Source organism: Eublepharis macularius, chromosome 3 (assembly GCF_028583425.1).
Source record: "Eublepharis macularius isolate TG4126 chromosome 3, MPM_Emac_v1.0, whole genome shotgun sequence".
Lineage (NCBI taxonomy): Eukaryota > Metazoa > Chordata > Lepidosauria > Squamata > Eublepharidae > Eublepharis > Eublepharis macularius.
In genome coordinates this window covers 87,010,266-87,023,457 of record NC_072792.1, presented here as the reverse complement: position 1 = coordinate 87,023,457, position 13,192 = coordinate 87,010,266, and positions in this window count along the sequence as shown.

Here is a 13,192-nt window from a genome sequence, read left to right as displayed (position 1 = left end):
ATACATAGATATATATATATTATGATAAAAGCAATAGACCAGGAAGTTAAAACCAATTTCATAGACAAAAGCAGCAATAATAAAAGCAAGTGCGGGGAAATAATTCATGAGGGGGGGGAGCGACGGAAGGGCTCATAGGGGCAGAAAAATAAACTTCGCAATTAAAAGACCAATTCATACAGTCAAATTAAAACCAAATTCAGACAGGCTAAAACCAATGTTTAAATACCCAGTAAAAGAGACCGTTCAGGAGGGGTCTCATTTAAAACCAAATTCATAAAACGATAAATAGGCTAGAATTACCTCGGCGGAGGGAGTCAGGTTAAGAAGGCAATTCAAGGTTGAAATCAAATTCATAGGGATGAAGTTCATGGGCGCACTTGCAATAGATAGAGAGAGGGACTAGTTCGGGGCTAAATTCATGGGAGTTAAAATTCATAAAAGCAATGAGAAGAAATTCATAAAACAATAGAGCTACAAAGATCACAGACGGCTCAGTCCGCAGTACAGCTGCTGGACTGGGTTGCATATATACAAGAACAAGCAAACTTAGTCCATGTGCTCCAAAACACACTTCCACCCCCCCTTGCTGTCTGCGTCAATCCGCAGAGCAGGGCCGGCAGGCGGCGAGAAGGGCTTCAGGCACACAGTTCTAGTCCTCATGGAGGTAGTGCCGCTGGCGGTCGTTTGGAGACGGGCCGTGGGCTGGGAGGCAGAGAAACATGTCCCCCCCTAGTCCACAAGAGGGCCTCGGAGCGGCGTCCGGCAGCAGAGCGTCCATGGGGCCGGTGCAGGATTCATATACATAATAAACATAATCATAGTTCATACCGGCACAAGCAATAAAACAAACAAGGGTTAAAGGAGGGCGCCAAGAATAACCATTAGGGCAAGAGTAGGTCTGGATTGTAATGGTCCAGACGGTAGGATAGTTGGAGTTGCTGGAGCTGTCGGCGGCTCCAACAGCCCAAATAAAGTAGTGAGGCACATAATAAAACTTGGAAGGCCAGAATAACGACGATCGGGTGCAAAGCCAAATTGTAAATTCCAGTGGCAGTGGGGCTCCAGCCAAAGAGGGTCTCCCACCACGAGTGCTCGCCGGTGGTCTTAATCCGTTGGACAAGATCCAAAATCTCCTTCCCGTTGTGGGACACAACCAAAGCAGTGGTGTCCCCATCTCTCTGGATGCTCTGGAGGGTGCGGTGGAGCTGCGGGTGGGCCAGGAGCTCGTGGATTAGCTCCAGACCGATGCCAAGGGAAACTGGCTTCACATAACGATAGATGGAGGGTGCCACCAGGATCTCTTCTTGGGTCCAGACCGGTACCGTGTAAGTGAAGTCGCAGGCTGCCACCGAAGACAGGTTGCAAAAGCAGCGATTGACTCCCGGGATCACGGGCTTGAGCTGGAACGAGTTCAGGATCACAAAGTCGCAGGCCGTTCGCACGCAGGCACATCCTTTCCCAAGGTAGACCACAGCGGAGCTGTTCTCCCGGACGACCTCGAAAGGGCATTCGTTGAGGGCGTCGACTTGCGGGGCTGCACAGGGATGATGCGGTGCAAAGGCTTGGTCTTGGCAAATGAAGCCGGTCTGGTCTCGATGCTGGCACCCTTGGAGGCTGACGAGCTGCCATCCGGTCGGGGTGAAGCGGGCCCAATGGTCGGGGTGGCGGGCGTAGAGGACCTCGGTATCGCTGACTTGGAGTCCCAGAGGCACGACTGGATACACGTGGAATGACTCATGCGCACTGGCCGTTAATAAAAACAATTTAAGCTCCTGGGTGGTCGGTGAGAATGAGGAATTTACAAGAGACCACCAGGATTCAAGCTCCAGTTCTATGGGTGACAATTTGGGCATAATCAATCTTTTAATTTCCAGGGGCAAATGCCCATCCGTGGCTTGCCGAATTAGCCCTATGGCCACAGCCTGGTTTAATTGTTGGGCTTGCATACATGCCATGGCTATTGACACGTTGCGTTCAAAAGACTGTGTCCCTTTGAGCAGCAGAGAAAAATCTCTTTCAATTTGACTCTCCCAGTTAACTAAAATGGAGCTGATCTCGTGTTGCCCATTTGAAATGGAATTTAGGGACTGCACCACCGGTTTACCTAAGTCGGAGATGCTAGTCGTGACATGGGCAAACTTATTAGCGAGAGTCTCAATGTTGACCGAATCCATGATTGCTAAGCCTCCGGCTGCAGGAGCAGTCCAGTCGGCAATGCTTCGTCTGGCACGCGAGAGAGAGGGGGAGGGATCGATCCACAGTTGTAGCCATGCATTCCAACCCTTGCTACCGGCCTCCAGATAGGGAGCGCACTGCGGCAGCCTCTGGGTTACATTTAGTTCAGCTAAGTCTATGCGGATCTCTTTTAAAGACATTTGCGGGCGGACTAGAACTCTCTCTCGAATGTCAGTTTTCAAAACATGGGAGCCCACTATATGCGTGCCGCCTTGGCTTAATTGTTCATTGCTAGCAATCAAAGGGTCAATTTGGATGGTGTGGGTCTCCTGGGTCCGGATCAGCAGGGAGTAATTGCCTGGTTCATGAGTCAAATTTACAAAGAGCAGCCCAAGCCGGTGAAATTTCTCTACTAGGGGCTTGGTTTGGCATTCGGGCGTCTGTTGAACCAGTATCCAATCGGGTGGGCCGTGTTTGGCTAGGTCTTCCTCTTTTACAATCCAGGTCAGGTTCTCCCAGCGCTCTATAGCAAAGGAGAGAACTGTGCCTGAAGGGGGCGTGATAGTGACAGATGCAGACTCAGTGGCAGTAGTGCCTAGTAGGATGGTCATTCTGAAGGGGTCTCCTGCCTTCCATACTGCGGCCGACACTAAGATAACTTCACAGTATGGTCCGAAAGCCTCGGTGACAAATGGCAAGGTTTCGAAATTGGCAGGGGTGGTATATCTGTCTACCACCGGGACTGCGGTGGGGGCTGGCCTGATACGGGGAAGAAACATACAAGGAATCGGAGCAAGTGGTGAAACTGTATCGGTAGGCGAGTAACATACTAATTCTTGGGACAGAGTTTTTACTCCCACACATAAAATAACAAGCTCTGGGGGTCGGATCCACTGCTCTTCGCAACTGCGGAAGTTTGTGCGATCCGTAGGGGTGGTCATATTAATCTGCTGCACAACCTTGCAGACCATCATTTCGTTCCCTGCCAGGGTATTGATGCATCTCCAGTGGGGGTAGGGCATTAATTTGGACGGGCGTCCCTCTGTTAGGGTGCCTGCCAGCACGAGCAAACACAGAGTAGCCAGGTGCCTCATCTCCTGGCCTTCCTTTCTTTTCTGTAGTGAAAATATCCTGGGGAGACCTGCGGATATAAGTACAGGTTCCCTGAGTTTCTTGCAGCAAAATAAATGAAGTAAAGGGGGGAAAAGGAGGATGTTTTTCTGCCAGCACTGTATGTTAAGCGGGGTTCGAATGAGAAGTCCCAGGGGCACTAAGCGAGCCTTCCAGCTTGTTGCTCTGGGGAACTCCTGTGCGAAGGTTTCTTTCTAAAGCATGTATATTTCAGAGGGGAAACGTCTTTGCGTTGGGCAAGGGTCGGCTGTGCGTTAGGCGGGATTATGCAAACTCGCCCCAGGGGTCCCTGGGTGCCTAGGCTATGTGGCCTTCAGGTGCCCCTTGCTTGGCGGCGGGCTATTTTTATTTTGCGGGCTGAGAGCTATCGGTCCGGCTCGGCCTGGCCTTGCCGTTTTAAAACGGAAAAAAACTAGAGAGCGGTTTCCATTAACTATAAGGGTTGCTGCAGACGGGGGCCCTCGCTTTAATTTTCAAAAATAGGCCTTCGTCATATATTTGCAGGACAACCAATTTTTTGGGGGGGGGCTCCCTCGGGAGGCCCCATCTTCTAGTTAAAAGAAAAAAAGATACACCGGGCAAAAACGGAAAAATACACTGGGCAAGAAAAATATAAGGAGCAAGAAGCATACGGGTGTGGGGTACTTTTGGGTTGCCCTCACCTGGAAGGCCTGGCATGGCTTCATTAAAACTTCAATATGTCTCCCCCCCTTCTTTTCCCTTATACGGTACGGGCAAGGGAAAAGATTACGTGGGGCGGGCGGCTGTTGGCGGAAAGGGCCGAAGTGGAGCCGAAGGCGCTCGGCGGCGTTTATCGAAAAGCGGCGGAGGCGGCCGAGATCTGCCGGCGCCACTGGGTCTGGGTGAATCGGGGGTCATCTTGGCGCGGGGGATCCTGGCTATGTAAATGAGGTACGCTGCCCCTTGTGCGTGGCGAACGCACCCCAATAACACATTCCAGAGGGTACATATTTACAAAATACTGGCGGGTCTTTTATTTTTGCACTAAAGCGTACTAAGTGGTGGTGCCGTACAGCAACTCACCATGACGAATATAAACATTAGTAAAAGAGGGATGTTGGGCTATCTGGGGGTCCTTTTCCAGGGGAGGCACGGCCCTCAAAGCCAAAGCCGACCATCATGCGAAAGCGTGGGTCTGGCAGGTGAGACCCCGAATCTACGTAGATGCGGGATCTTCACCAGCACGGCGGGTGATATATTTTCGAATACAGGGATCACCTTATTTGGTGGTTCCACCATGTTCGAAAGAATACAGTCACCTCTGGGCTAAAGCCTCTCCAAACACTTTCACACACAGCAAATCTCTTTTGCCTGTGCAATTTTTTTCCGAACACGCGGCTCAAAATCCAATTAAGAATCACTTTCGGTGGTGGTCCTATCTGGCCTTGGTTGCCATGTTTCCCCCAAGGGTCCCAACTATGGGGCCCGCCTAATAAAGTTAAAGAATAGAACTGACAAGAAATAACAAAAACACTAAATGATTATATGAAGCCAAGTTGGCTTTTTACATCTAATTTCAAAAGGGAATTGGGCTTCAGGTTCACACACACATAAAGTTAAGACTGCACAACGAAAAGGGACGGGGGCTGCAGGGACTTGAACTCAAGTCTCCTTAAGGTGGCTTTTCCACTCCTGGTTCCAATCCCTTCCAAATTCTGACAGGGAACCAGTGATTACATTTATTTAGGCTTACTTCAGCCTGGGAGAGGTCAAAAGTACGAACTGGGAGGAGGTCAGAATCCTGGTCTGGCCAGTTTTTCCATTTCAATGAGGGGTGGGGGTGCAACGCTGAGTGGGAACAGTCTGTTTTAGATGCTGCTAGCAACTGGGAGTCTTTCTGGAATTTGCTCACTTGCCTTATTACATTCCTGACTGCACTTACTGCTGGAGGCTCTACCTTTTCACTAAGTTTTGGGCTTGAGCCTTTTAAAACGTGGAAACAGATACACAAATGTCTCTGAATTAGCTCAAGCACTACTAAACCACACAGGCCCAACGTGAGGTTTTCTTCAGGGGTGTTAGTCAGGGAAGGCTGAGAGAAAGCTATTTGGTGTGTAGTTGTAAGCACTGGATTCTCAAAGCAATTTAATTCTTTTAAAGGAACTGCATTTTTACTTTTGTTTACCTGTTCTTCAGGATCATTGCAAGAGGGCACAGTCACGGTGGGCTGTGTATAGCTTGGCTGGGGGCAGTCTATGGGAGCCAAGACAATTTCTTGGGGAATGACTTTTAAACTCTGCACATGCTCAGAGGCTAAAGTGAATTCTGGCTTCTTGGGCATGGGGGCTGAGGCAGAAATTGGAGGCAAAGGTGACTGGCTACCTGTTTCACTGCCTTTGGCGGGGCGGGGTGCTGATTCAATCACTGATTGTTCCTCTAAAGTCTTTAATCTGGCCTCAGTGAGTCTCTGGGATTCCAGGAGATTTTGCATCAGGGTTTTTAAAGTGGCAGTTTCATTATTCTGGTCCTCCAGCAAAGTCTGCATGCTAAGGAATTTATTGTGGAGCTGCTCTTTCTCTATTGTGCAAGCATTTAATTTTTCTTTTAATTCCTCGTTCTCTTTATTAAGCTCATTTATTTTTAAATTCTGTTCCCTATTTACACTTATGAGTTCATGGATTTTATTTTGCAGCTCTGCCAGATTTCCTTTAGAGGTGTCTGGCAAAGTTGGTGCTGGGTTCTGGGTGCGAATCACCCTTTGGAATCTTTCCTTCTCTCTTTTGAGTTCCAAGCTATTTTTAGTTCCCGGAGGTCGAAGGCTAGCCTCAACCTTTGGTTTTCTCCCACGGGCAGTTAAGTGGGGAGAGTAATGTGTGACCCCCGGGCATCCCTATTGGAAAAAGGGGTTCCCAGCTGGTGGCGGCTCTTCTCTTACTGTAGCCACTGGCTGTGTATGTTGGGGAGGGCCTTTCCCAAAGATGTCTAGAAGGGCAGAGAGAAGAACTGAAGTGGGCTGCTGGTGGAAGAGCTCCATGTCTGCCCCATGATCCTTGAGCTGCTTCCAGAGTTCCCAGCAGAGTGAGTCCCTGGCTGGCGGCGGGCCACCTAGGTCAGAGGGCTCCTCATGGTCCTTTGGCTGCGGTCTCCAGGAGTCAGCCTGACTTGGGGGAGGGTAGACCTGGTGATTGTAGGGGTGAGGTGCCCGAGGGGGCGGGGGCACCGAGGGCAGCGCAGGTCTACAGGGCTCAGAGGGTCCCTGTGGGGAGGAAGGGTAGCGACTGGGGGTGGGCGCAAAGGTTACTCCTGGACGGGAGTCCCTCTGGCTGCGGCCCTGAGTGAAGCTACCGCTTCTCCCACGCAAGATTCCACCTCTAGGCTCCAAGTACGAGCTATGCCCTTGGGGCCGATATTGGGAGTGGGGACCATGGTTGGCATACGTGACTGTGTTGATGGGCTCACTCTCTTTCCTATGGGAGGCCGGGGACTTTACATGGCGTATGGCGCCGGTCTCTCGCAACAGGCCAGCAATGCTCCTGATGCGAGCTTCCAGGTCTCCCCATGAGATGCTCCCAGGTTCTACTCCTGCTAGTGCTAGGCGGGTAGTGCTATTGAGACCATCTAAGACTGCTCTCCTGAATTCTAACTCGTCAAAATCGGGTACATCGCTTGCATCTAAATCTACTTCATCTGCTAGCTCTGCAAGAAGCTGTTTCCTAGCTAAATATGCCTCTGGATCCTCTCCGGGTTTTTGAGACTCTGCAATATACAGGGCTTTCAAGCTTTTGGTGGGCCACAGGAATGCACAAATTTCTTTAATTGCTCCATACTGGCTGCGTGTGGCTAGCCGTCGGTTAGAAATATAGGCATTGAGGGCCGAAACTATCTCAGGGGCGGCGCATTGGCGAGCCAGTTGGGCTACATCGGAACCACTAGCGGAAGGCTGAGAGGTGGTCACATGGGTGAACCACTGGATGGCCGTGTCTTGGTTTAGGGGCCCCATGCGATCAGCTATGGCTTGGAGCTCGTCGGGCCTCCAATTGCGGGTTTCCTTAACGACCCGGTCTGTTTTCCTGCCATCCTCGTCCATGGATACTATTTCCTTGGTGGCTATTGGGTGGAGGGGCTGTGGGGCTTCCTCGGGTTGGGGCGATTGAGATGCCCAGCTATCCTTACTATCTTCTGGGAGGGCCAAGAGGGCTGCGGGATGCACGGCGGAAATTACGGCCTGCTGCATCCCCAGGTGCTGCTTTAGGGCCTCTAGCTCCCTCTTACAAGCGGAGTGGTCTGCTGCGGCTATCTTTGCGACTTTCTGCTCTGCCATGAACTGGGCAGCATGGGTTAATTTTGCAATTTTCTCTTGTCCTTCAATTACTGCGTGCTCAGCCATATCGGCACGAGCGGTGGCTACTTCAGCCTTGTGCTGGGCGTCCTGGAGGGCAGCGGCTAGTCCCTGCTTCTCCAGCATGAAGTTAACGCGTTCTGAACGCCACTCGGCTGCTTTTTCCTCATGTTCCTTCTTTTCTCTCCTTAGCTTTTCTATCTCCTGTTCCTGTTCTTCCTGAGCTACTTGTAGCTTATTAATTAGGGACACGCTGTCCTGTAGGGCGGTGAAAAGTGCCCAGGCTCCATACCTATCCTTCTTACTGGACCTAGGTTTCTCTTTTTCGCAAAAATCTTGGAAGGCGCTTCTAACTATCTGGAGCGGGTCGGGTCCCTTGAAGGAACCGGCTTCCCAAGGGCAATCTCCCTTCTTAACTAGCCACTTCTCCAGGCGGGGCACGGTGGGGTTTGCCCGGTACATTTTACTTTCGTTTAAGGCTGATCTCGGGGGAGGTTACAGAGTGGATCAGCGACACCAGGGGTGGGGCGATTAAAGCTGCTCAAGGGTTTTAACAACTTCTTCCTCTCTATGTTCCTTTTGGGAGGTTTATCCTTCCCTCAGGTCCTCAAGGGTTTTTACCAGGGGGTTTTAAGGTCCTACTTTTAGGTTCACAAGGGTATTTTTAAGGGTCCTACACTCAGTTCTTCTCCACCGGGGGAGAAGGAAAATTCCTATTCCCGTTTCAAGCTTGCCTACAAGCCACGGGACCAGGAAAAGTTTACTGGCTCAGAGGGTGCTCTCAAGCTCTCTAAGCCCAAGAACCAAAAACGCTCAGTGCTTCCAAGCCTCTGCTCAGAAGCTAAAGCTCAGGGGTCTCCCAAGCCTCTACTCGGAAAACCAAAGCTCAGGGGTCTCCCAAGCCTATACTCGGAAACCAAAAAGTGTCCCCAAGCCTCTGCTCAGGAACTGCTACTAAGGGGGTCTCCCAAGCCTCTGCTCAGAAGCTGCAATTAAGGGGTCTCCCAAGCCTCTGCTCAGGCAACCAGAAATGCTCCCAAGCCTCTACTCAGAAGCCAAAATGCTCTCAAGCTCTCTGCCCAAGAACTGTACTCAAAGTGTTCCCAGGCCTCGTGCTCAGAGACAAACGGTTAAACTGTCTCCAAGCCTAGACCAAAAGACTGAAGCGCTCAAGGACTGCCTCTGCAAGTCCCCAAGCAAAAGTGCTCAGGAGTAAAGCTTACTGTACTCCCAAGCGAGGTGCGCTCAAGAGTTCTAACAACTCCCAAGCAAAAGTGTGCCCAAGAGTCCCACTGACTCCCAAGCGAGGTGCGCCCACGAGTCTGACTTAAAACTCGCAAGCGGAAAGGCGCCCAAGAGTCTAACTTAAAACTCTTAAGCACGGTGCGGCCGGCTGCCGCGGGGCTTCAGGAACCTGGCTTTAGATTCCCAAAGCTATACTGACTGAACGAACGGACTATCAATCCCTTCACGTTTCCTCCGGAGCGGGGATTGAAGCCTAAGTGCTGGCAGGAACGGGGTTTGGACGGACTTAGGAGAGACGGGGGAGGGCGGAAAAGAATTTTATATGTGCTGCTTCAGGATATATAAATCTATAGAGCCTACTTCTGGGATCCCACCCACATAGACGCGTTTAGGCGGCCCGGAAGGTGGCCAGGAACTTCACCAGTTCAGAGGTCCTCACCCACAGTACACCGGTTATAACGGCTGGAGGGCCTCGCGGTGCACCACAAAAGGCAAGTAGTCCAAAGCTGGCTGAAGGAGGAAATGGGGAAAAGCCAACCCACAAGATAGAAATGCTCGCTAGAGCCACACACACTCACACTTTTAATTCCCTGAGCTAAATTGCGCTCTTTACACTGAGGTCTGGAAAATTTTCCTCTAAGTCAGTTCGCCGAAGACACGCGTGTCGACTCACGTGTATTCACACGAACCGGGTTATGCCTGCATTCTCCACCAGTAAACTGTTACCAGAACTGCTCTTTATTATAATGGGGAATTAGCTGTAGCAGTCTGTAACTATTAATATTAAGCGAGGATCATAACCTATGTATACGGAGGTCCCGATCCCAGACACTCTAGTGAAAAAGAGGCAGACAAGGAGTAAGGTCCAAACACGTGTATTGAGTGTAGCGTAAGCCTAGCTTGCACAATCATACAAAGAACACACAAGGTCTAAGAAATACAGAGTAGGAAATACAGAGACGTTCGCATTAGCGGGTTCCCAACGATGGTAAGGGAAATACTCACAATCCTGGAGCGAAGCAGAGACACGGCAGCGAGGGTGGCCCAATGCCAGCACTGGAACCACAGACGGACAGCAAGGAGGTCTGGATAGGGAATGGCCTAAGCACTGAGTGGTCTGGGAGACCAGCTTAAATACCCCAAAACGTACCCTGGGGCTGGTGCTGTACTTGGTGGTTCTCACAGATTAAAACAAAGGGTCTAATGGGCTACTGAATGGCTTGGATGGGCCACTTTGGTAATCAGATTGTGATAAGTGACACCTCAGGAAGAGGGGACAAAAGAGGGAGGGGGAAATCCAAGTGGGCTGAAAGGATGTTCCAGCGGACAGGGCTTGTCCTGATGTCATCAGCTTTGGAATGCGGAGGTTTCTTTGAGATGCATTCTTTAAGTGCTTGGGATGGTCGGCACTTAGTTCCTTCTCCGGGGCGGCTCCTAAGATATGCAGAGCGGGGCGAGGTACTCTCGCTGCGGACGTGGTGTGCCCGCTTCGCCGAAATGGCTTCTCAAAGCAGTCTTCTTCCCAGGGTCTTCTGGCTGCCTAAGAACATGGATGCCGGCTGGGCATAGCTGGGGCTGGATAGCAGGCTGCCCGGTAGCGAGGGCAAGCTCGGCGACCGGCTCGCGGGAGGCTCCAGGCGGGAACTGACCAGGGAGCGCCTAGCCAGGCTCGCTGGAGGTTTCCCCGGCTGGCGCCCGGCTGCTAGCAGCGGCTTGGGCCCATATGAGGCAGGCTTCCATGGGGGCAGCGGGAACAACACTCTAAAACACAGTCCAAAGCAGGGAACCGGCACAGTCCGTGGCAGATGGCAATGCAGGCACGGGGCACACTTGTAATAAAAGTCCAAACACACACTGGGAAATCCAGATACAGGTCAGGGCAGGGCTGCCCAGAAAGAGTCCTTTTTGCAGTTAACCAAACATGGGGTCAGTAAACTACACAGTCTATTGCAGCAGCAAGGTAATTGACACGCAGGCAGGAAACTGACACGTGTATCAGAACACACGCGTGCAAAGCCGTCTTTGGTGTAGCAGTAAAACAGCAACGCAGGAAACTTTAGCACAGTTCATGGCAGGCTTCAAAGCAGGGGAGGGGGCCTACTTGGCAACAATCCAAAGATTGTTTTGGGTTTCAGAGGGCTTATATTTTCACCACTTCCTTATTCAAAGCCATGTCTAATACTGGGTGCTTGGAGAGAGGCCTCATTCGAGGAATTAGGTCCAGAACCAGAGCCTGGATCAGCACCATCACATGTCCTCTTGTAGGTGACAGTCTCTGCAGTTCAGGGTTGTGTGAGTTGGAGTGATCCAAAGATTGTTTTGGGTTTCAGAGGGCTTATATTTTCACTGCTTCCTTATTAAAAGCCATGTCTAATACAGGGTGCTTGGAGGGAGGCCACATTCGAGGACTTAGGTCTAGAACCAGAGACTGGATCAGCACCAGCACATGTCCTCTTGTAGGGGACAGTCTCTGGAGTTCAGGGGTGTGTGATTTGGGGTGATCCAAAGATTGTTTTGGGTTTCAGAGGGCTTATATTATCACCACTTGCTTATTCAAAGCCATGTCTAATACAGGGTGCTTCAAGGGAGGCCACATAGTAGGGCTTAGGTCCAGAACCAGAGACTGGATCAGCACCAGCACATGTCCTCTTGTAGGGGACAGTCTCTGGAGTTCAGGGGTGTGTGATTTGAGGTGATCCAAAGATTGTTTTGGGTTTCAGAGGGCTTATATTTTCACCACTTCCTTATTCAAAGCCATGTCTAATACTGGGTGCTTGGAGAGAGGCCTCATTCGAGGAATTAGGTCCAGAACCAGAGCCTGGATCAGCACCATCACATGTCCTCTTGTAGGTGACAGTCTCTGCAGTTCAGGGTTGTGTGAGTTGGAGTGATCCAAAGATTGTTTTGGGTTTCAGAGGGCTTATATTTTCACCGCTTCCTTATTAAAAGCCATGTCTAATACAGGGTGCTTGGAGGGAGGCCACATTCGAGGACTTAGGTCTAGAACCAGAGACTGGATCAGCACCAGCACATGTCCTCTTGTAGGGGACAGTCTCTGGAGTTCAGGGGTGTGTGATTTGGGGTGATCCAAAGATTGTTTTGCGTTTCAGAGGGCTTATATTATCACCACTTGCTTATTCAAAACCATGTCTAATACAGGGTGCTTCAAGGGAGGCCACATAGTAGGGTTTAGGTCCAGAACCAGAGACTGGATCAGCACCAGCACATGTCCTCTTGTAGGGGACATTCTCTGCAGTTCAGCGGTGCGTGATTTGGAGTGATCCAAAGATTTTTTTGGGGTTTCAGAGGGCTTATATTTTCACCACTTGCTTATTCAAAGCCATGTCTAATACAGGGTGTTTGGAGGTAGGCCACATTCGAGGACTTAGGTCCAGAACCAGAGACGGGATCAGCACCAGCACATGTCCTCTTGTAGGGGACAGTCTCTGGAGTTCAGGGGTGTGTGATTTGGGTTGATCCAAAGATTGTTTTGGGTTTCAGAGGGCTTATATTTTCACCACTTGCTTATTCAAAGCCATGTCTAATACAGAGAGGCCACATTCGAGTACTTAGGTCCAGAACCAGAGACTGGATCAGCTCCAGCACATGTCCTCTTGTAGGGGACAGTCTCTGGAGTTCGGGAGTGTGTGATTTGGGGTGATCCAAAGATTGTTTTGGGTTTCAGAGGGCTCATATTTTCACCGCTTACTTATTCAAAGCCATGTCTAATACAGGGTGCTTGGAAAGAGGCCACATTTGAGGCCTTAGGTCCAGAACCAGAGAGTGGATCAGCACCAGCACATGTCCTCTTGTAGGGGACAGTCTCTGGTGTTCAGGGGTGTATGATTTGGGGAGATCCAGAGATTGTTTTGGGTTTCAGAGTGCTTATATTTTCACCACTTCCTTATTCAAAGCCATGTCTAATACAGGGTGCTTGGAGGGAGGCCACATAGTAGGGCTTAGGTCCAGAACCAGAGACTGGATCAGCACCAGCACATGTCCTCTTGTAGGGGACAGTCTCTGGAGTTCAGGGGGGTGTGATTTGGGGTGATCCAAAGATTGTTTTGGGTTTCAGAGGGCTTATATTTTCACCACTTCCTTATTCAAAGCCATGTCTAATACTGGGTGCTTGGAGAGAGGCCTCATTCGAGGACTTAGGTCCAGAACCAGAGACTGGATCAGCACCAGTACACGTCCTCTTGTAGGGGACAGTCTCTGGAGTTCAGGGGTGTGTGATTTGGAGTGACCAAAGATTGTTTTGGGTTTCAGAGGGCTTATATTTTCACCACTACCTTATTCAAAGCCTTGTTTAATACTGGGTGCTTGGAGAGAGGCCTC